The sequence below is a fragment of the Macaca fascicularis genome, chromosome 9 (assembly GCF_037993035.2).
Source record: "Macaca fascicularis isolate 582-1 chromosome 9, T2T-MFA8v1.1".
Lineage (NCBI taxonomy): Eukaryota > Metazoa > Chordata > Mammalia > Primates > Cercopithecidae > Macaca > Macaca fascicularis.
The window spans coordinates 83,495,888-83,517,472 of record NC_088383.1 but is presented as its reverse complement, the minus strand read 5'-3'; the positions used below and the strand labels follow the sequence as shown (position 1 = coordinate 83,517,472).

Here is a 21,585-nt window from a genome sequence, read left to right as displayed (position 1 = left end):
AAAATAAGGTTTCAAACAAAGATTGAAAAAAATCTAAAATAAAGTTTAATAAAAGAAGGTGAGCTGATAGGGAGAGACAATATTTTTCAATACTGCAAGACCCAGCAGCCTCTATTCATAACATATATTTTATTTTGTAATTAATTAGTTATTTATAAAAATTGTATATATTTATCTTACAACAAGCTGTTTTGAAATATGTATACACTGGGGAGTGGCTAAGTCAAGCTAAATTAATGTACACATTACCTCACATATTTATTATTGTTTTGTGGTGAGAACACTTAAAATCTACTCTCCTAGCAATTTTTTAAAATACAACACATTGGGCCAGGCATGGTGGCTCATGCCTATGATCCCAGCACTCTCAGAGACCAAGGCAGGAGGACACTTGAGCCCCAGGAGTTCAAGACCAGCCTGGGGAACATAGGAAGACTCCTCTCAACAAAAAATTAAAAATTAGCCAGGCATGGTGGTGAGCGCCTGCAGTTCTAACTACTCAGGAGGCGGAGGTGGAAGGATCACTTGAGCCCAGGCAGTTGAGGAGATGCAATTATCATGTACATTGATGAAATATAATCTTTTGTTTTGTTTGAAGCATTATGTAGAATTGTTCTTTATTTAAGTAAAACATGTTGTCAAGGGCAATGCCACTGGTAGTATTTGAGTGAGCCATAATTGTGCCACTGTACTCCAGCCTAGGCCGTACAGAGCGAGGCTTTGTCTACAAAAAAATAAAAAATAAAAAATAAATAAATACATTCTAGTCATCATGTTGTGTAATAGAGCTCTTGAACTTACTCCTCTACCTAACTGAAATTTTGTATCCACCAACATCTCCCCAGCCACTCCCACACACCCCCACCCCATCCCCAGTAACCACCATTCTACTCTCTACTCAGTATATTTCAACTCTATCAGACCCAGTAGCCTTTATTAATAACATATCTTATAACAGAGTTTATGATTCTAAAATGAAATTCATAGATGACATAGTCTACATATGCACATGATTTAAATATATACGTATGCATATATTAGGAATACTGTATATATATTTATAACTATAATAAAGAGAAATAAGAGGACATATTTATAATAAAGGAGGCATTTCAGTATGTAAATGATTGGGCATGACTATACTTGAAGACATAATGAGATTGTCAGATGTTTGCTTCCAAACACTGAGTCACTGTGAATGTAATAGCCTCAAACGTCCACTGATTATAGGAGTGTTACGAAGGACTCAAATATTACCAGCAGCATTGCCCTTGATGACGTGATTTACCTAAATAAGGAACAATTCTAGGTAATGCTTCAAACAAAACAAAGGATTGTCTTTCATCAATTTACATGACAATTGCATTTCCAAAAATTTCAGTGGCTGTTAAAACTAAGCAAAAAATACTTAGCCATTAGATTTCTATGGCTCTATGGAGTGGGTTCTTGGTACAGGTTTTTCCCTACATGGCTGTCCAGAGGAACAGTCAAAGTCATATAGTACTGTCGGGTATGGTGGTATGCACCTGTAGTCACAGCTAGTCCGGAGGCTGAGGGGCGAGGATCACTTGAGCCCAGAAGTTTGAGGCTACAGTGCACTACGATCCTGCCTGTGAATATCCACGGCACTCCAGCCTGGGCAACACGGTGAGACCCTGTCTCTTTTAAAAAGAGAGAGAGAAAAAAAGAGAGAGTGTAGGGTAGCTGCACTCTTACCAAAAAAAAGTATGTAGGGCAGTCCTTCACTGGGAGGATTCTATTGTATATCGTGTGACATCTAGCATTCCTGACCTCCCCTTCCATTTTGTCACTAAATGCCAGTAGCACCCCCAATTATTGTGACCAACAAAAATGTCCCTAAACATGGCTGGACACAGTGGCTCATGCCTGTAATCCCAGCACTTTGGGAGGCTGAGGCGGGAGGATCACCTGAGGTCAAAAGTTCAAGACCAGCCTGGCCAATGTGGTGAACCTGTCTCTACTAAAAATACAAAAATTAGCCAGGTGTGGTGACGGGCACCTGTAATCCCAGCTACTTGGGAGGCTGAGGCAGGAGAATCACTTCAACCCAGGAGTCGGAGGTTGCAGTGAGCCAAGATCGTGCCATTGCACCCTAGCCTGAGCAACAAATGTGAAACTCCGTGTCAAAAAAAAAAAAAAAAAAAAAGTCCCCAAACATTTCCTAAATGCCTGCTAGGGAGTGGTGCCACCCCCATAGAGAACCACTCTAATAAGTGATTAGGGAAGGGGTCCCTAAGGAGCTACCCTTTGAGCCAAGAACTGAATGACCAAAAGGAATGAGCCACCAGGAAAGAGCATTCCAGGTAAAAGAAACACCTGGTTCAGGGTCACTATAGCGACACCACAAGCCTGAAGGGTTCTAGGAGCAGGAAGACTGCTGGGACTAGAATGCATTTAGTAAGCAGTGTGATGGAAGATTGCTTTGGAAAGGTGAGCCGAGGTCAAACCACAGAGGGCCTCACAGGCCAAAGTAAAGATTTGAACTTTATTGGTGTGATGAGAAAGGAGGGTTGTTGAGGGGGGTTGTTAAGCAAGGAAAGGTCATTATTTAACTTTGGTTCATTGCTGTGACTGTGGAGAATGGACTGCACTGTGAGAAGAGAGGCAGGGAGACCAGCTGGGAGGCGGTTTGCAGGTGTTCGGGAAAAATGAAGGTGGATTGGCCTAGGGTTATCAGCAGCAAGGATGGAGAGAAATGGATGGCTAAAAGAACAGGTGTGGAGGAAGAGCCAGTGGGACTTGGTAATGAATTAGAATTAAAGGGAGTAGAAGAGCAATTAGTCAAGGATGACCACTGGTGGTTTTGACATGAGCAACTGAGTGGTTTTGGCACCATTTCCTACGTTGGTTAGAATAGTTGTTCATTTATTTGCTTTAGTGGGTGTCAAGAGTTCTGTTTTGGACACATTCCATTTGAGATGTCTATTAGAGATGCAGTACTCAAATAGGCAAATAGGCTGCCTGGAGTTCAAAGGTAAAGAAAGTCTGAGTTAAAAGCCTGCTATTTAAAGCCAGCCTGCATATACAGTTGACCCTTGAACAACACAGGTTTGAACTGCATGGGTCCACTTATGATGGATTTTATTCCAACTCTGCCACCGTGAGACAGCAAGACCAGCCCCTCTTCTTCCTAGATGATGAGGCTGAAGATCTTAATGATGATCCTCTTAATAAATGGTAAATATATTTTCTCTGCCTTATGATTGTCTTAATAACATTTTGTTTTCTCTAGCTTACTCTATTGTTTAAGAATACAGTTATATAACATATGTAGCATACAAAATATGTGTTTATCAATGTTATGTTATTGGTAAGGCTTCTGTTTAACAATGGGCTATTAGTAGTTAAGTTTTGGAAGAGTCAAAAGTTATATGTGGTTGGGTGCAGTGGGTTGGGCCTGTAATCCCAGCTGCTATGAAGGCTGAGGTGGGAGGATTCCTTGAGCCCAGGAGTTAGAGGCTGCAGTGAGCTATGATTTCACCACTGCACTCCATCCTGAGAGACAGAGCAAGACCTCATCTGTAAAGAAAAAAAGTTATTTGCAGATCTTCAACCGAGTGAAGTTGGCACCCCAAGTCCCCACCCCCTACTCCTGACCTCCTGTTGTTCAAGAGTCAACTGTAGCTGGTATTTCAAGCCACAGGCTGAGGAACCAGCATTTGGCCGGGTGCAGTGGCTCATGCCTGTAATCCCAACACTGTGGGAGGCCGAGGCAGGAGGATTGCTTGATCTCAGAAGTTCAAGACCAGCCTGGGCAACATAGCAAGACCCCCATCTCTCTTAAAAAAATAGTAATAAGGCCGGGCGCGGTGGCTCAAGCCTGTAATCCCAGCACTTTGGGAGGCCGAGGCGGGCGGATCACAAGGTCAGGAGATCGAGACCACAGTGAAACCCCGTCTCTACTAAAAATACAAAAAATTAGCCGGGCGCGGTGGCGGGCGCCTGTAGTCCCAGCTACTCAGGAGGCTGAGGCAGGAGAATGGCGTGAACCCAGGAGGCGGAGCTTGCAGTGAGCCGAGATCGCGCCACTGCACTCCAGCCTGGGCAACAGCGTGAGACTCCGTCTCAAAAAAAAAAAAAAAATTAGTAATAAATTAATTAAAGCCACAGAGAGTGACTAGGGAGAAAGTGTGTCTGGGGCAGAGGAGGGTCCCCAGCAAAGAGCCCAGGGGCACAACACCTAGTAGAAATTGAAAAGGGGAAGAGGTAAGGAGTCAGTTGGAAAACCAGGGTAGTGGCCATCATGGAAACCAATGGGGACAGATCCACATTGTGTGGTGTCTCATGATTTTACCATTTGGGAGGAATCTGCTTTATTTTCTTTTATTCTTATTTTTAATTTTTCTTTTTCTTTTTTTCCTAAACCTCAGCATCCACCAGAGGAATTTATTTATTTATTTATTTTGAGACAGGGTCTCACTATGTTGCCCAGGCTAGTCTTGAACTCCTGGCCTCAAGTGATCCTCCTGCCTTGACCTCCCATAGTGCTGGGATTACAGGCATGAGCCACCAAGCTTGGCCAGAGTCTGCTTCAATTTAAAAGATGCAAAGTTATTAAAATAAAATTAGGTTCACAGTAAACACTTATTTAGAATGAGAAAAAACACCACCTCACAATAAGTTTTTTTACATGTTTTGGCTTCATATGGCTATATCTTTGCAATGTAATTGTTTATGGTATGAATAGAATGATAATTTAACCTTTCCTCTAGCATTGTTGATTGTTTGGTTTTGAAAATAATTATGAGGCCGGGCACAGTGGCTCACACCTGTAATCCCAGCACTTTGGGAGGCCGAGGAGAGTGGATCATGAGGTCAGGAGATCGAGACCATCCTGACCAACACGGTGAAATCCCATCTCTACTAAAAATACAAAAAAGTAGCTGGGCATGGTGGCGGATGCCTGTAGTCCCAGCTACTTGGGAGGCTGAGGCAGGAGAATCACTTGAACCCAGGAGGTGGAGGTTGCAGTGAGCCGAGATCGTTCCACTGTACTCCAGCCTAGGTGACAGAGGAGGCTGCATCTCAAAATAATAATAATAATAATTATAATAATAATAATTATGCATAATTTACAAGTTTCTTTCAGCTTCACAAGTCATCATTTGTAGTGTCATGTATATTTTTAGGAATGATGTCAAGTTTGGAAAACATCTATCAAGTTTATTTTACAATCTGTAAGTTATTTGAGCATTTTAAGTTATCTTTTGCAGTAGCTGTCTTAAATGCTTTTTGAATTTACAACACTCACTAACCAATTGTCATTGATGTCCTTGTACTGTGTCATATTAGATGTTATGTTAGCTTCATCAAAGTCAGTTTTTCCTGTAAATTAGCAAGAAATTTAAATCGTTTTCCAATGTGTTTATTTGCCTCTTTATATTAGTGAGATTTTCAAAAAAATCCATGAGTTTATTCATTACGTCTATTAAAAAATATTTTTCTTCCTCTTAATGTGCTACTGCTTTTGGTTTAATCTGCAAATTTTTTATGATTTGCTTCTCAATATCAGAAAAAATTTTCTATCACTTTTGTTTCCCATTTATCTTTTATTCTGAACTTTTTCTGTATTATTAATATTAGCTTATGTTAACTTTAAATGATATAAGAAAATATCCTTTATATAAGTCCAAATCAGAAGTCTGTAATTTCTCACTTATTTTATTAAAATATTGCAAAACATTTCCCAAATGGCAGTTAAAAGTGCACATTCTAGTTTCATAAACATTTTATTTTATTTTGTTTTGTTTTATTTTGTTTTATTTTATTTTATTTTATTTTATTTTATTTTATTTTATTTTATTTTATTTTATTTATTTGTTGAGACCGAGTCTCACCCTGTTGCTCAGGTTGGAGTTCTATGGCAAGTTCTCTGCTCACTGCCACCTCTGCCTCCTGGGCTCAAGTCCCATCTCAGTCTCCCAAGTAGCTGGGACTACAGGCATGTGTTACTATGCATGGCTAATTTTTATATTTTTTGTAGAGACAAGGTTTCACCATGTTGCTCAGGCCGGTCTCAAACCCTTGGCCTCAAGCAATCTGCCTGCCTCAGCCTTCCAAAGCACTGGGATTACAGGCGTGAGCCACTGCACCCAGCCATTAACATTTTAAATAAACTATTTGCATCAGGTTGTGTTAGCCTTTCTCTTCTGAGTCTTCGAAAACTGTTTTTTGGTTTCTTTGTTTAGTTTTGGTTTTGGTTTTTGGTTTTTTGAGATGGAGTCTTACTCTGTCACACAGGCTGGAGTGCAGTGACGTGATCTCGGCTCACTGCAACCTCCGTCTCCTGGGTTCAAGCTATTCTCCTGACTCAGCCTCCAGAGTAGCTGGGATTACAGGCGCCCACCACCATGCCTGGCTAATTTTTGTATTTTTAGTAGAGGCAGGGTTTTACTATATTGGCTGGGCTGGTCTGGAACTTCTGACCTTGTGATGCACCCACCACCCAAAGTGCTGGGATTACAGGCATGAGCCACTGCGACTGGCCTGAAAAATGTTTTAGAATCTTTAAAACATTGTATTCATCTTGCAAAGCTTAGAACATCTATGGCAGACAATCTCCTTACACTTAGACTTCTTACAAAAAAATCCAAGTTGGCAACTTCATTTAAGATATTCCACATATATTGAGTGTCAGGATAGTATTGCAACATAAAATGAAATAAAGTATTCCATGTATAAAGAACTCAAGAGGGAAAATATAACTGTTGTGAAATGTGGAAGTCACCAACAACTTTAGTCATTCTCAGGGCAGCTTTTTCTCCACCAAAATGCTGTTAATTCCTCATAATTAATTTTGTTTTTTTGTTTTTGTTTTTGTTTTTGTTTTTTTTTTTTGAGACGGAGTCTTGCTCTGTCACCCAGGCTGAAGTGAAATGGTGCAATCTTGGCTCACTGCAACCTCTGCCTCCTGGATTCTAGCAATTCTCCTGCCTTAGCCTCCTGAGTAGCTGGGATTATAGGTGCCCGCCACCACGCCCGGCTAATTTTTGTATTTGTAGTAAAGACAAGGTTTCACCATGTTGGCCAGGCTGATCTCCTTACCTCAAATGATCCACCTGCCGCAGCCTCCCAAAGTGCTGGGATTACAGGCATTAGCCAGCGAGCTGACTCCAGCTCCTTATCTTCACCTTTCCTAACAGTTGCGTAATAGTACAACAGATCATGAATGCTGTTCAGTGGAAGCTTGCAATTGTCAAATAAACTTGCAAATAAATAGATTTTAATTAACCAAAGTTAAAAATGGCTCATGAGGCCGGGCGCGGTGGCTCAAGCCTGTAATCCCAGCACTTTGGGAGGCCGAGGCGGGCGGATCACAAGGTCAGGAGATCGAGACCACAGTGAAACCCCGTCGCTACTAAAAATACAAAAAAAAATTAGCCGGGCGCGGTGGCGGGCGCCTGTAGTCCCAGCTACTCAGGAGGCTGAGGCAGGAGAATGGCGTGAACCCAGGAGGCGGAGCTTGCAGTGAGCCGAGATCGCGCCACTGCACTCCAGCCTGGGCAACAGCGTGAGACTCCGTCTCAAAAAAAAAAAAAAAAAAAAAAATGGCTCATGAGTGCTTCTATTAATAATGTAGAATAGGCAGGGTGCAGTGGCTCACAACTATAATCCCAGCATTTTGGAAGGCCAAGGCAGGCAGATCACTTGAGGTCAGGAGTTCAACACCAGCCTGGCCAACATGGTGAAACCCTGTCTCTACTGAAAATACAAAACTTAGTTGGGCATGGTGGAGGGCACCTGTAATTCCAGCTACTCTGGAGGCTGAGGCAGGAGAATTGCTTGAACCTGAGAGGTGGAGGTTGCAGTGAGCTGAGATTGCACCACTGCACTCCAGCCTGAGTGACAGAGTGAGACCTTGTCTCAAAGAAAGTAACAGTAGCTATTTCATTTTGTACATATTGTTAACCTTTTATAAGTTTTGAGATGTTACATTTGTTCTTTTATATTAACTTTTTTTCCAAGTCGCAGTGCAAAAATAGAATAGAATCCAGAAATTAGTTCGATGATCCCTATGAAAGTACCTTTGTCTGAAGAACACTATTTTTTTTTTACCATGACCTCTGAAGCAACTTTTATTTAAAAATTTAATAACTACGGCTACATTTTACAGCATTTCAAAATAATTCAGAATTATTTCTCCTGTTTTATTTTTCAAGAAATCAGTCTAGTGCATTTTTATTTGATTTACATGTATTCTAAGTAAACATGGCCTCCTAATTGCTCTGTGGAATGTACTTGACTTTTGAAACTTCTTAATATATTTATCTAGCCCCAAAACCCATCTGTTGTAATGTCTGCCCTATTGAAAACAGTTTACTAACAAAATGATAAATGCAACCTTCAGTCTTAGAACAGGCTAAGCAGGTTCTCATACCAGTTTGATCATTTTTAAGCATTTTAAATATATACCTGTTTGAGAAACATGTTTTTTCACGAGCTGTTCTGTTTGCTCCTCTGTAAATATTAATAGATCAAAAATTCGAAAAAGCAAACTTTTCTATTATTCAGTGCTGAATGAAATTATTCCTCATCATAATGGACCGCACAATGAAAGATCATGGCAATTATCAAAATCAATGACTTCTCAGATGAGCACACATAAAAAAAATCAATGAATTCACCAAACTGAAGCGCCTGCTGACCTTCTCATATGTTCTGTTGACATACAAAATTTGTTTTTTCTTTATTATTACTTTCATCTTCCTTATTCCATTTTCTATCTCCTGTTTGGGTATCTTGATTATCATAGTCATTCTTATTTTCTCTTTTGGCTATCAAGAATATTTTTCTAATCCCAGTCATGTATGGCAGCACCGCTCTGTAGTCCTAGCTACTCAAAAGACTAGGCAGGAGGATCACTTGAGCCCAGGAGTTTGAGGCTGCAGTGAGCTATGATTTCACCACTGCACCCGAGCCTGGGTGATAGAGTGAGACCCTGTCAAAAAAATTTTTTTTTTCTAATCTTGATTGCAACTAACAGAGCTTTTAGTTTCTGTTGTAATAATATTACAACTGCTTTAAAGTATTTTAAAGCTTCCATCTGTCTTCTTTCATGATTTCCACAAGGATGCCTTCTCCTTATCACGGTTGAATAGTGAAATGATCATCAGTACGAAAAAAACTAAAACTAAGACATATACAAGAGTAATTCAAATGTGTTTCAAATTGCTACTACATTGCATAGAACAACATATTTGTGCAGTCAAATTCCTCATATATTGCATACATCAACTTACTGATGAAGAAGTGCAGGAGCTCTGTGTCTGGATTCTTCAGACCGTTTCACTCTCTCATGCCAGTTTTTGTGCCATTTCATCTAGAACCAGGAGATTTTGAAGAACAAGGTGTGACAAATATACTAAAATGCAATCCAGCCAGGCACGGCAGCTCATACCTGCAATCCCAACACTAGGAGGCCAAGGCCGGAGGATTGCTTGAGCCCAGGAGTTCAAGACCAACCTAGGCAACATAGTGAGAATTCATCTTTATTAATGTTAGATATGAGTTCTAAATTTCTTTTCAAAGAATCAATATGTCAGTATGTCTAATTCTTTACCTTCTACTTTTAAACTTAACTTCCTCATAAAGCAACTTTTTTGATTACCTGCTCCACCCTGACCCATTTCAATCACCTGCTCCACCCTGACTCATTCTGATTACCTTATCCACCCTGACTCATTCCGATTACCTGCTACCTGCTCCGCCCTGACTCATTCTCCACCCTGCATAACCATTTTTCCCGCCAAACCCCTCACCCCTAGTCACTCTCCTTAAATTAGCCAATCAGAATTAGTTTAGCCTGTGTGGTCTTAACACTAGCCAATAGGGGAACGACACAGCAGCAGGGGCCACGTGTGTCAGGGATAAGGAGCCCCTTCCCCTCCCTTTTCCAAGTGTGCGCTCACCATTGCTCCATCTGTAAGGGTGCACCCTTCTATGGAAGTAACTTGCCTGCTGAAAATTTAAAAGAAAAATTTTTTTTCAAGTGCTATTTCTTTTGTGCATCAAAACTTTATTTACAACATTAAAGAAAAAAGTAATAATAAATAAAAAATAAATTTAAAAAAATGCAACCCCATATGTTGGAATGTATAAAACCCATGACTTCAGGCTGGGTGTGGTGGCTCATGCCTGTAATCCCAGCATTATGGGAGGCCAAGGCAGGGGGATCACTTGAGCCCAGGAGTTTGAGACCAGTCTGGCCAACATAACAAAATGCCATTTCTACAAAAAATTAGCCAGGCGTGGTGACACTCACCTGTAATTCCAGCTACTCGGGAGGCTGAGACAGGAGAATCACTTGAACCCGAAAAGGCAGACATTTCAGTGAGCTGAGATTGTACCTCTGCACTCCAGCCTTGGTGACTCCATCTCAAACAAACAAATAAATAAATAACAATAAATAAATAAATAAATAAAACCCATTACTTCATACACGTGTGTACTCACTGTAGTACTCTTCAGGTTTCTGCCCTAGAAACAGGAATTCTGACAAATTTTGTCTGATACCCATTTTTAAAAACAGCGCATTTTTAGATATACACGCTGCATGATCAAGTATATTCCTAACAGAAGAGGATTTCTAATTTGATACGCTGTCAATGATAATCTAATTCCTCTGTTTACAAGTTTATATGGTTCAAATTAGAAGAATTTTTTACAGATTAGTTTCTGGTTCTACGTGTTTCAAACACTGTTTTTCCCAATTTTTTTTTTGCTTTGAGACAGAGTCTTACTCTGTCACCCAGGCTGGAGTTCGGTGGCATGACTCAGCTTACTGCAATCTCTGCCCCCCGGGTTTAAGCAATTCTCATGCCTCAGCCTCCTGAGTAACTGGGACTACAGTCGTGCCCACCATGAACACCTAATTTTTTGTATCTTTTGTAGAGACAGCATTTCGCGATGTTGGCCAGACTGGTCTCGAACTCCTGGGCTCAAGTGATCCATCCGTCTCAGCCTCCCAAAGTGCTAGGATTACAGTCATGAGCCACCGTGCCGGGCCCCCAATTTTATGTACTCACAGAGCGGAATGCCATAGACATGTTGATGTTGTCATATGACCTCAAGCCTTGCACTTTCATGTCACAACCCTGAGTGAGATGGTGCAGAGATAGAAGGAATATTCCTGAAACTCCTTCTATACTGGTATGACCACACTGGTACGACCAAATCCAAACTAAACGTTTGTAACTCAACTCTCCTGAGCTGGATCCCAAAATGCAGAAAGAAATGTGATCAAGAGGAGGTCAGAGTGAAAAGAGACAGTGGTCTTGATTGACTGCGGTAAAAATAGTTTGCAAATTATACAGAATTACATGACCTTGTGAACTCATGTCTAGAATTCCTTGTAGGTCGTTGGAAGGAGCAGGTGCCAGTGAAAAGCCCTGTGTCCTGTGCTTCATTCTCTTCACAGAAAATTATTCTCCACAAGGCAATAAGGTGTTTTAAGAGGAAGATAGGGTTTGCTGTATCAAATGCTGTCAAGAAGTATAATAGGATAAGGACTGGCACACAACTACTGGATTTGGCAATGGAAGGTCTTTAATGATCTTGAAAATAGTGATTCTAAGCTGGGAGCAGTGGCTCATGCCTATAATCCCAGTACTTTGGGAGGCCAAGGTGAGTGGATCACAAGGTTAAGAGATCGAGACCATCCTGGCCAACATGGTGAAACCTGTCTCTACTAAACTACAAAAATTAGCTGGGCGTGGTGGTGCACGCCTATTGTGCCAGCTAGTCAGGAGGCTGAGGCAGAAGAATCACTTGAATCTGGGAGGCAGAGGTTGTAGTGAGCCGAGATAGCACCACTACACTCCAGCCTGGCAACAGAACAAGACTCCATCTCAAAAAAAAAAGAAAATAGTGATTCCATTAGAAGATACAGAAGCCATATTAGAATGGATTAAGGAAAGAATGGGGGATTAGGAAGATAAGACAATGACAACATGCAAAAACTTCTGTTTGACTATGGTCTTTCTGTACTGATATAGAAAGATTTCCAGGATACATTGTTTAGTGAAAGGTAGGGAATAGTGTACACTATACTTTTCTTGCTGTACGGATTGGTATGTATATCTCTCAAAGTCCACAAAAGATGCCTCCAGCGAAGGAAATTGGCCTTTGGAATTTTTGAAGCATGCAAATGTATTACCTATTCAAAACATAATTTTTAGCCAGGCGCAGTGGCTTGTAACTGCCCAATGGGTTCACCTTGGCTGCTGCCTAGACAGAGCCAATTTTTCAGGGGAATTGCAATAGAGAAAGAGTAATTCAGGCAGAGCTGGCTTTGCGGGAGACCGGAGTTTCATTATTATTCAAATCAGTCTCCCCCAGCATTGGGGATCAGAGGTTTTAAGTACAACTTTTGGTGAGTTGGGGGAAGTCAGTGAGCCGGGACTGCTGATTGGTTGGATTGGAGATGAGGTCATAGGGAGTCGAAGCTGTCTTCTTGCCGCTGAGTCAGTTCCTGGTGTGGGGATCACAAGATCAGATGAGCCAGTTTATCAATCTGGGTGGTAACAGCTGACCCATGAAGTGCAGGGTCTGCAAAATATCTCAAGCACTGATTTTAGGCTTTACAATAGTGATGTTATTCCCAGGAGCAATTTGGGAGGGTCAGAATCTTGTAGCCTCCAGCTGCATGACTCCTAAACCATAATTTTTAATCTTTTGGCTAATTTGTTAGTCCTCCAAAGGCCATCTAGTCCCCAGGCAAGAAAAGGGTTTGTTTTGGGAAAGGGCCTTTGTTTTAAACTATAAATCATTGGCCGGGCGTGGTGGCTCACACCTGTAATCCCAGCACTTTGGGAGACAGAGGCGGGTGGATCAACTGAGGTCAGGATTTCGAGACCAGTCTGGCCAACATGGTGAAACCCCGTCTCTACTAAAAATAAAAAATTGCCAGGTGTGGTGGTGCATGCCTGTAATCCCAGTTACTTGGGAGGCTGAGGCAGGAGAATCCCTTGAACCCACAAGGCAGAGGTTGCAGTGAGCTGAGATCACGCCGTTGCATTCCAGCCTGGGCAACAAGAGCAAAATTCTGTCTCCAATAATAATAATAACAAGAAGAAGAATAAACTATAAACTAAGTTCCTCCTAAAGTTAGTTCACCCTACACCCAAGAATGAACAGAGACAGCTTGCAAGTTAGAAGGAAGATGGAGTTGGGGACCAGGCGAGGTGGCTTATCCCTGTAATCTTAGAACTTTGGGAGGACGAGGTAGGAGGATCACTTGAGGTCTGGAGTTCAAGACCAGCCTGGACAATACGGTGAAACCCCATCTCTACTAAAAATATAAAAATTAGCCAGGCATGGTGTCGGGCCCCTATATTTCCAGTTACTCTGGAAGCTGAGGCAGGAGAATCGCTTGAACCCGGGAGGCAGAGGTTGCAGTGAGCTAAGATTGTGCCACTGCACTCCAGCCTGGGCAACACAGGGATATCAAGCTGCAACTACATTTACTGGGTCAGAGAGGGAGCTGGTGACAGGCAAAAGCAATCAGAAACAGGAGAAAGACCTCATCCCTACAAAAAACTTAAAAACCATCTGGGCATGTGGTCATGCCACTGCACTACAGCCTGGGCAACGGAGTGAGATCCTGTCTCAAAAACAAAAAAAGTGATCTCACACTTACTGTTTTATTTTTTTGTTTTTTGAGACAGAGTTTTGCTCTTGTTGCCCAGGCTGGAGTGCAATGGCACGATCTCAGCTCACTGCAACCTCCAGCTCCCGGATTCAAGCGATGCTCCTGCCTCAGCCTCCCAAGTAGCTGGGATTACAGGTGCCCACCACCATGGCTGGATAATTTTTGTATTTTTAGTAGAGACGGGGTTTCACCATGTTGGCCAGTCCTGTATTGAACTCCTGATCTCAGTGATCCACCTGCCTCAGCCTCCCAAAATTCTGGGATTAGGATTACAGGCGTGAGCCATCGAGCCTGGTTACACTTACTGTTGATATGTACTGAGAACTATAGTAGTTTACATGTGCTACTTCACTAATTTATTTATTATTTTCAAAAATATTAATTGAGTGCCCATAATGTATGTGGAATAAGAAATACATTTGGTCTTTGTCCCAGGTTCCTATGACAGAGTTCCTAAAACTCTTGGAATTTCCTGAGTAATAGTGAAACTGCCTTTGCAAAACTATGACTGAGGCAGTAAAAGAGATCTAATGTAATCGACTCAAACTTGCTTCTACCCTCCAAGAGGTCCTTTTTCATTCCTGGGCATAGGTTAAACTAACTTTGGGAGAAACTCAGTTTATAGTTTAAAACAAAGACAATAACAGCACTTTCCCAAAACAGACCACCTTTTTGCCTAGGGACTAGACTGCCTCTTTGCAGGACTAATATTAGCCACAAGATTAGAAATTATGGTTTAGGAGTCATGCAGCTGGAGGCTGCAAGATTCTGACCCTCCCTAAACTGCTCCTAAGATCAGTGCTTGAGATATTTTGCAGACCCCGCACTTGATGGATCAGCTGGCACCACCCAGATGGACGAACTGGCTCATCTGATCTTGTGGCCCCCACCCGGGAACTGACTCAGTGCAAGAAGACAGCTTGGACTCCGTATGATTTCTTCCCTGACCAATCAGCACTCTTGGCTCACTGGCTTCCCCTCACCCACCAACTTGTCTTTAAAAACTCTGATCCCCGAATGCTCAGAGAGACTGATTTGAGTAATAATAAAACTCTGGTATTCTGCACAGCCAGCTCTGCGTGAATTATTCTTTGTCTATTGCAATTCCCCTGTCTTGATGAATAGGCTCTGTCTAGGCAGCGTGCAAGGTGAACAAACCCCTTGTGTGGTTAGACAAGGAGGGTGTCTCTATCCCTCCCCATATCATACCCTATGCATCTTTTCATCTTGCTGTTCATCTGTATCCTTTATCTATTTTTTCTTTTTTTCTTTTTTTTTTTTTTTTTTTTTTTGAGACAGAGTCTCACTCTGTTGCCCACACTGAAGTGCAGTGGTGTTATCTTGGTTCACTGCAATCTCTGCCTCCCAAGTTCAAGCGATTCTCCTGCCTCAGCCTCCTGAGTAGCTGGGATTACATATGTGTGCCATCATACCCAACTAATTTTTGTATTTTTAGTAGAGACAGGGTTTTACCATGTTGGCCGGGCTGATCTCAAATTCCTGGCCTCAAGAGATCCGCCTGCCTTGATCTCTCAAAGTCTGGGATTACAAGCATGAGCCACTGTACCCAGACCTATATTCTTTATGATATAAACTATTAAACCAAATCCTGGGGAAGGAGGGTTGTGGGAACCCAATTTGTAATCAGCCAACCAGAAACACAAGACAAAACCTGGGACTTAGGACTAGTGCCTGAAGCAGGACAGCCTTTTGGGACTGAACCCTTAACCTGTGGGATCTGACCCAATCTCCAGGTAGACAGTGTCAGAATGGAATTGAATTACAGGACACCCAGTTGGCATCTGCTGGAGAATTGCTTGGTGTGTGGCGGAAAACCCACACATCTCTTCACATAAGTGTTTTGTGTCGGATGTGTAGAGAGAAAAACAGTTTGTTTTTTTTCTTTACAATGTGCTAGCTACTTTGCAAGTGCTAGGGTTATGGTGATGAAGAAGCTAGACAAATCTCTGCTCTTGGATGGCTTCCAGTCTAAAAGGAGGACATAAAGAACAAAACAGATAACTACAATATCATGTGGTAAAAGTTCTAAGGCACACTATGGGAAGACAGGAAAGATTATGTGTTAGGGGCTGGGCGCAGTGGCTCACACCTGTAATCCCAGCACTCTGGAAGGCTGTGGCAGGCGGATCGCCTTAGGTCAGAAGTTTGAGACCAGCTTGGCCAACATGGCGAAACCCCATCTCTACTAAAAATACAAAAATTAGCTGGGCATGGTGGCGCTCACCTGTAATCCCAGGTACTCTGGAGACTGAGGCAGGAGAATCACTTGAACCCAGGAGGTGGAGGTTACAGTGAGCCGAGATCATACCACTGCACTCCAGCCTGGGTGACGAGAGCAAAACTCCGCCTCAAAAGATTGTGTGTTAGTGTGCGAAGGCAACCATAACAAAATAACACAGACTAGGTGGCTTAAAGAACAAAACTTTATTTTCTCACAGTTCTAAAGGTTGAAAGTTGGAGACCAAGTGCTGGCAAGGCTGGTTTCTCCTGAGGCCTTTCTTTTTGCCTTGCAGACAACTGCTTTCTCACTGTCTCCTCACATGGCCTTCTCTGTGAAACCACCTTTGCAAAATTAAGACAGTAAGAGAAATCTGACAACACTGACTTCATCTTGCTTCTGACCTCCAAGCTATCCCTGGTCATTCCTGGGCACAGACCAAGCTCTCTTTGGGAGCAATTTAGTTTAACTTTGAAGCAAGGATGACAATAGTCCCTAAAATGAATCCAATCCCTGTTCAGGGGCTGAAACTGCTTTTGTAAGACTAAGGAAAGGCCACAAGATTAGGATTAAGGGAATGACATGAATTTTGCTAAAATGTAGGTGTAGTTCCTATAATCCCTTACTGCTCAGAGGTACCACCATGTGGTATAAGGTCACAAGACTTATGACTTCCCCAATTGCTCCCATAGATAACATCACTATTGTAGAACCTAAGACTGTTTTTCCGAGATGTTTTCCATACTGACCCCACCTAGACTCATGACTAATGACTCAACTGGTCCTGTGGTCCCACTGGCAGACTCAGCATATAAAGACTATTTTCCACACACCTGTGATTTCATCCCCAACCAATCAGCAGCACCCTTTCCCTAGAACCCCCTACCCCCCACCAAACTGTCCATAAAAACCCTAACCTCTGAGCCTTTGGGGAGACTGATTTGAGTAATACTGTATGTCCTGCATGGCCAGCCTGATGTTGATTAAACTCTTTCTTCACTGCAATAGCATGTTCTCAGTGAACTAGTTTTGTCTTTGCTATGGGCAAGAAGAACTTATAGGGTGATTACATCTGTGCAGACATACCCCTGGTGTCTCCACCAGTTTTTTTTTTTTTTTTTTGTTATTGTTGTTGAGACAGGATCTTACTATGTCTCCCAGGCTGGAGTGCAGTGGTGTGAGATCACACCACTCTACAACCGCTGCCTCCTGAGTTCAAGCAATTCTCCTGCCTCAGCCTCCTGAGTAGCTAGGATTAGAGGCACCTGCCACCAGGCCTGGCTAATTTTTGTATTTTTAGTAGAGACGGGGTTTCCATGTTGGTCATGGCTGGTCTTGAACTCCTGACCTCAGGTGATCCACTGAAGCGGGAGTGCTGGGATTACAGGATTGAGCCACCTTGCCTAGCCTCTCTACCTCTTCTTACAATTACATCACCTCTATCAGATTAGGACCCCACCCTTATGACCTCACTTAAACTTAAGTATCTCTTTAAAAACCCCATCTCCAAATATAGTCATATTAGTAGTTAGGACTTAAACCTGTGAATTTTGGGCGACCATAATTCAATCCATTAACAGGTTAGGTTTCCAGAAAGAAATCTCATCCAAGGTAAGGTTTGAATTTGCATGGAATTAGCCAGGTAAAGAGTGGGGAATGGTGGGTGTGGTGGCTTATGCCTATAATCCCAGTACTTTGGGAGGCTGAGATGAGAGGATTGCTTGAGGCCAGGAGTCCAAGACCAGCTTGGTCAACATAGTAAGACCCCTGTTTCTAAATTAAAATTAAAATTAAAGGACCAGGCACAGTGGCTCACACTTGTAATCCCAGCACTTTAGGAGACTGAGGAAGGCAGATCACGAGGTCAGGAGTTTGAGACCAGCCTGGCCAACACAGTGAAACCCCGTCTCCACTAAAAATACAAAAATTAGCTGGGCGTGGTGGCAGGCGCCTGTAATCCCAGTTACTCAGGAAGCTGAGGCAGGAGAATCGTTTGAACCCCGGAGGTGGAGGTTACAGTGAGCTGAAATCGCGCCACTGCACTCCCACCTGGGTGACAGAGCTAGGCTCTATCTCCAAAAAAAAAAATAAAATAAAATAAAAATTAAAATTAAAAAAGAGTGGGGAAAAGGTGCTCACTTCAGCAGCATATATACTAAAAATTGGAACGATACAGAGCAAATTAGCATGGCCCCTGTGCAAGGATGACGTGCAAATTTGTGAAACAATTACATTTAAAGATAAAAATAAAGAGTGGAGAAAAGAGTGCTTCAGACTGCAAGTAAAGGCTGGTCAAAAGCCAGAGAACAAGAAAGTATGACACATCAGAAAACCAAAAGTATTTTTTATTTATTTATTTATTTTTCTGAGATGGAGTCTCACTCTGTCACCCAGGCTGGAGTGCAGTGGCACAATCTCAGCTCACTGCAACCTCCACCTCCCGGGTTCAAGTGATTCCCCCACCTCAGCTTCCCCAGTAACTGGGATTACAGGCGCCCACCATCACACCTGGCTAATTTTTGTATTTTTAGTAGAGACAGGGTTTCGCCATGTTGGCCAGACTGGTCCTGAACTCCTGACCTCAGGTGATCTGCCTGCCTCGGCCTCCCAAACTGCTGGGATTACAGGCATGAGCCCCCGCACCTGTCCAAAACCAAAAGTATTTTCTAGATAATTCCAGAGAAGTCAACAGAGAACCTTGCAAGGCCTTGGAAGTCATGATAGAATTAGGGCTTTGACTCAGGGCAATAGGAAGCCAGCGGAACTCTGTAAGCAAGAGACTGATAGAACCATGTCTACATTGATCACTTTGGCTTTAGTGTGGAGAGTGAAGTGAAAAAAAGTAACACTGGAAATAGAATAACAAGTTAGGTTTTTATAATAAAATAGGTAGGATGGGAATAGAGAGAAGTATACAGAATCGAGAAATCTTCAGAACCTAGAATTGGTAGGACTTGCTAGAGGACTGGAAAATAAGAAATAAACTAAGGATGATGCTTAGGTTTCTGAGTTGAGCCAGTGGTTGGGCAGTTAGTGACATGCCCTGAGATAGGAAACAAAAAAGCAGATGGTCAGGGGGAGGGCCGGATGGTAAACTCAGTGTTCAATACAGTACATTGAGTTGTAGATATGTGAGTCATGCAAGTGAAGATATTCACAGCCTTATCAGCTAGCTGTTTTCATCCCTCTTTTAGAAATAAAAAACAACAGGCCAGGCACAATGGCTCACACCTGTAATCTCAGCACTTTGGGAGGCTGAGGGGGGTGGATCACCTGAGGTCAGGAGTTTAAGACCAGCCTGGCCAACATGGTGAAAGCCCATCTCTACTACAAATACAAAAAATTAGCTGGGCTTGGTGGTGGGCACCTGTAATCTCAGCTACTTAGGAAGCTGAGGCAGGAGAATCGCATGAACCCAGGAGGCGGAGGTTGCAGTGAGCCGAAAGTGTGCCATTGCACTCCAGCCTGGGTGACAAGAGTGAAACCCATCTCAATTAAAAAAAAAAAAAGTAAAAGAAAAAGAAATAAATAAAAAGCAACAACAACTGTCGTTTCGAGACATTAAGCGAAGTAGGCTCCATGCCCAGTTTCATCGGACTCTGAGGGCTATGCTTTTTCAACTACAGTCCACAAGATTTTGCCCAAAACTCCGAGTCAGTTAGAAATATTTGAGAATTTGGAATTTACTGATTTGAGAAGACAATATAGTGCCTATACTCTATATTATAGAACAGGGACTGGGAAAGTATCTCACAGTCAAACACATTGATAAAGCTCTGATGAATCCTGTGAATATTCATAAGTGGGTTAAAGAAGGACCAAAAATAGTCTTGTGACAGTTCAGGATGAGTGTGCCATTAAATGAGTATATAAAAATTTCACCAGCCTGAGCAACATAATGAGACCCCATCTTTACAAAAAATTTAAAAATTAGCTGGGAATGGTGGTGCATGCCTATAGTACCAGCTACTCGGGAGACTGAGGTCGGGGGGATCACTTGAGCCTGGGAGGTAGAGGCTGCAGTGAGCCATGATTGTGCCACTGCACGCCAGCCTGGAACAGAGCAAGACCCTGTCTCAAAAAAAAAAAAGAAAAAAGAAAAACAATTCAAATGCAATGGCTCACACCTGTAATCCCAGCACTTTGGGAGGCCAAGGGAGTGATCACTTGAGGTCAGGAGTTTGAGACCAGCCTGGCCAATATGGTGAAACCCCGTCTGTACTGAAAATACAAAAGTTAGCTGGACATGGTGGCAAAGCACCTCTAGTCCCAGCTACTCGGGTGGCTAAGCACGAGAATTGCTTGAACCTGGGAAGCAAAGATTGTAGTGAACCCAGATTGCGCCACTGCACTCCAGCTTTGTTCCATCTCAAAAAAAATAATAATAATAAAATAAAATAAACCTTGAGAGCAAGGTTCCATCTCAAAAAAAAAAAAATTAGTTTTCAGGGGGTATATTGGATTTTGGAATTGTGGATAAATGATAAATGCATACCTTCTAGAATAATGCCGTATGATAGAAGTCAAAAAATAGAGTTTCAAGAAGAAAGTGGTGTTAAATATTACTGAGAGATGAAGGACAAGAATTGAAGAAAAGTCATCAAATTTGGTGATCAAGAGCTTAATAGAGATATCTTCAGAAGCACCTCCTTTAACTGTATAAAGTAATGGGAACAGAAGTCAGCTTTTAAGGGGTTAAAGAGTAAGACAATCTTCATACCCAGTAAAATGGTTAAAATTTAAAAGACAAAGAATACAAAGTATTGACAACCATTTAAAGCAAGTGGCATTTTTATTCACTGCTGGTGGTAGTGCATTTTGAAAAACTGTTTGGCAATCTCTGCTAAAGCCAAACATATGCATAACCCTTGATGCGGCAATTCTAGCCTATATAAGTGCTTAGCAAAATGCATGCACATGAACTCAAGAAAACATGTACAGGAATGTTCACATCAGCTTTGTTTTGGAATAGTGGTGGATATTCATTACATTGTAAATCCAATTAACTACAAACAAAAGGTACCATGCATGAACCACTGACAATTGGTCATGAACCAAGGATTATAATTTATTCAAATCTGTGTGGTAAGGTTCATAAGAAAAGGGGAAGAATGTAAGTCATTAATGAGAATGCACCTATCCTATTAGGCCAGGTGCAGTGGCTCACACCTGTAATCCCAGCACTTTGGGAGGCCAAGGCAGGCAGATCACTTGAAGCCAGGAGTTTGAGACCAGCCTGGCCAACATGGTGAAACCCCTTCTCTACTAAAAATCCAAAAATTAGCCAGGCATGGTGGTGTGCACCTGTAATCCCAGCTACTAGGGAGGCTGAGGCAGGAGAATTCCTTGAACCCTGGAGGCAGAGGTTGCAATGGGCCGAGATCATGCCACTGCACTCCAGCATGGGTGACAGAGCGAGATTCTGTCTCAAAAAAAAAAAAAAAAAAAAAGGATTAATCATTTATACATTTACAAGGTAAACATCCTTTTAGAGCCAACCAAGAATATTTGCTCCATGATGATGGAAGAAGTCTCGAGGATTCTGCAAATTATTTCAATATTGTGACCAAAACTTTTCCAATTGGTGATTTCTCTAATTACTTTGCTCCCTTCCCCAAAACACTGAACTGGATTAAAAAAAAAAAAAAAAAAAGAGAGAGAGAGTGTGATATATATG

At 42.1% G+C, this 21,585-nt stretch overlaps 1 long non-coding RNA gene and 1 other non-coding gene across 2 annotated transcripts in view; one reads left to right on the top strand and one right to left on the bottom strand.

The window, feature by feature from the left end:
* The window catches only part of LOC135964963 (uncharacterized), a 104,958-nt gene extending 95,286 nt beyond the window's left edge, over positions 1 to 9,672 (bottom strand). Inside the window, exon 1 of the long non-coding RNA XR_010577698.1 lies at positions 9,261 to 9,672. This is a non-coding gene — a long non-coding RNA (uncharacterized lncRNA). The remainder of the gene's footprint in view (positions 1 to 9,260) is intronic.
* An 8,367-nt stretch (positions 9,673 to 18,039) lies between these two features.
* Positions 18,040 to 18,147, top strand: LOC123566945 (U6 spliceosomal RNA). Its single transcript, XR_006689663.1, has one exon. It is a non-coding gene; the product is annotated as a U6 spliceosomal RNA (small nuclear RNA).
* The last annotated feature ends 3,438 nt before the right edge of the window (positions 18,148 to 21,585 follow it).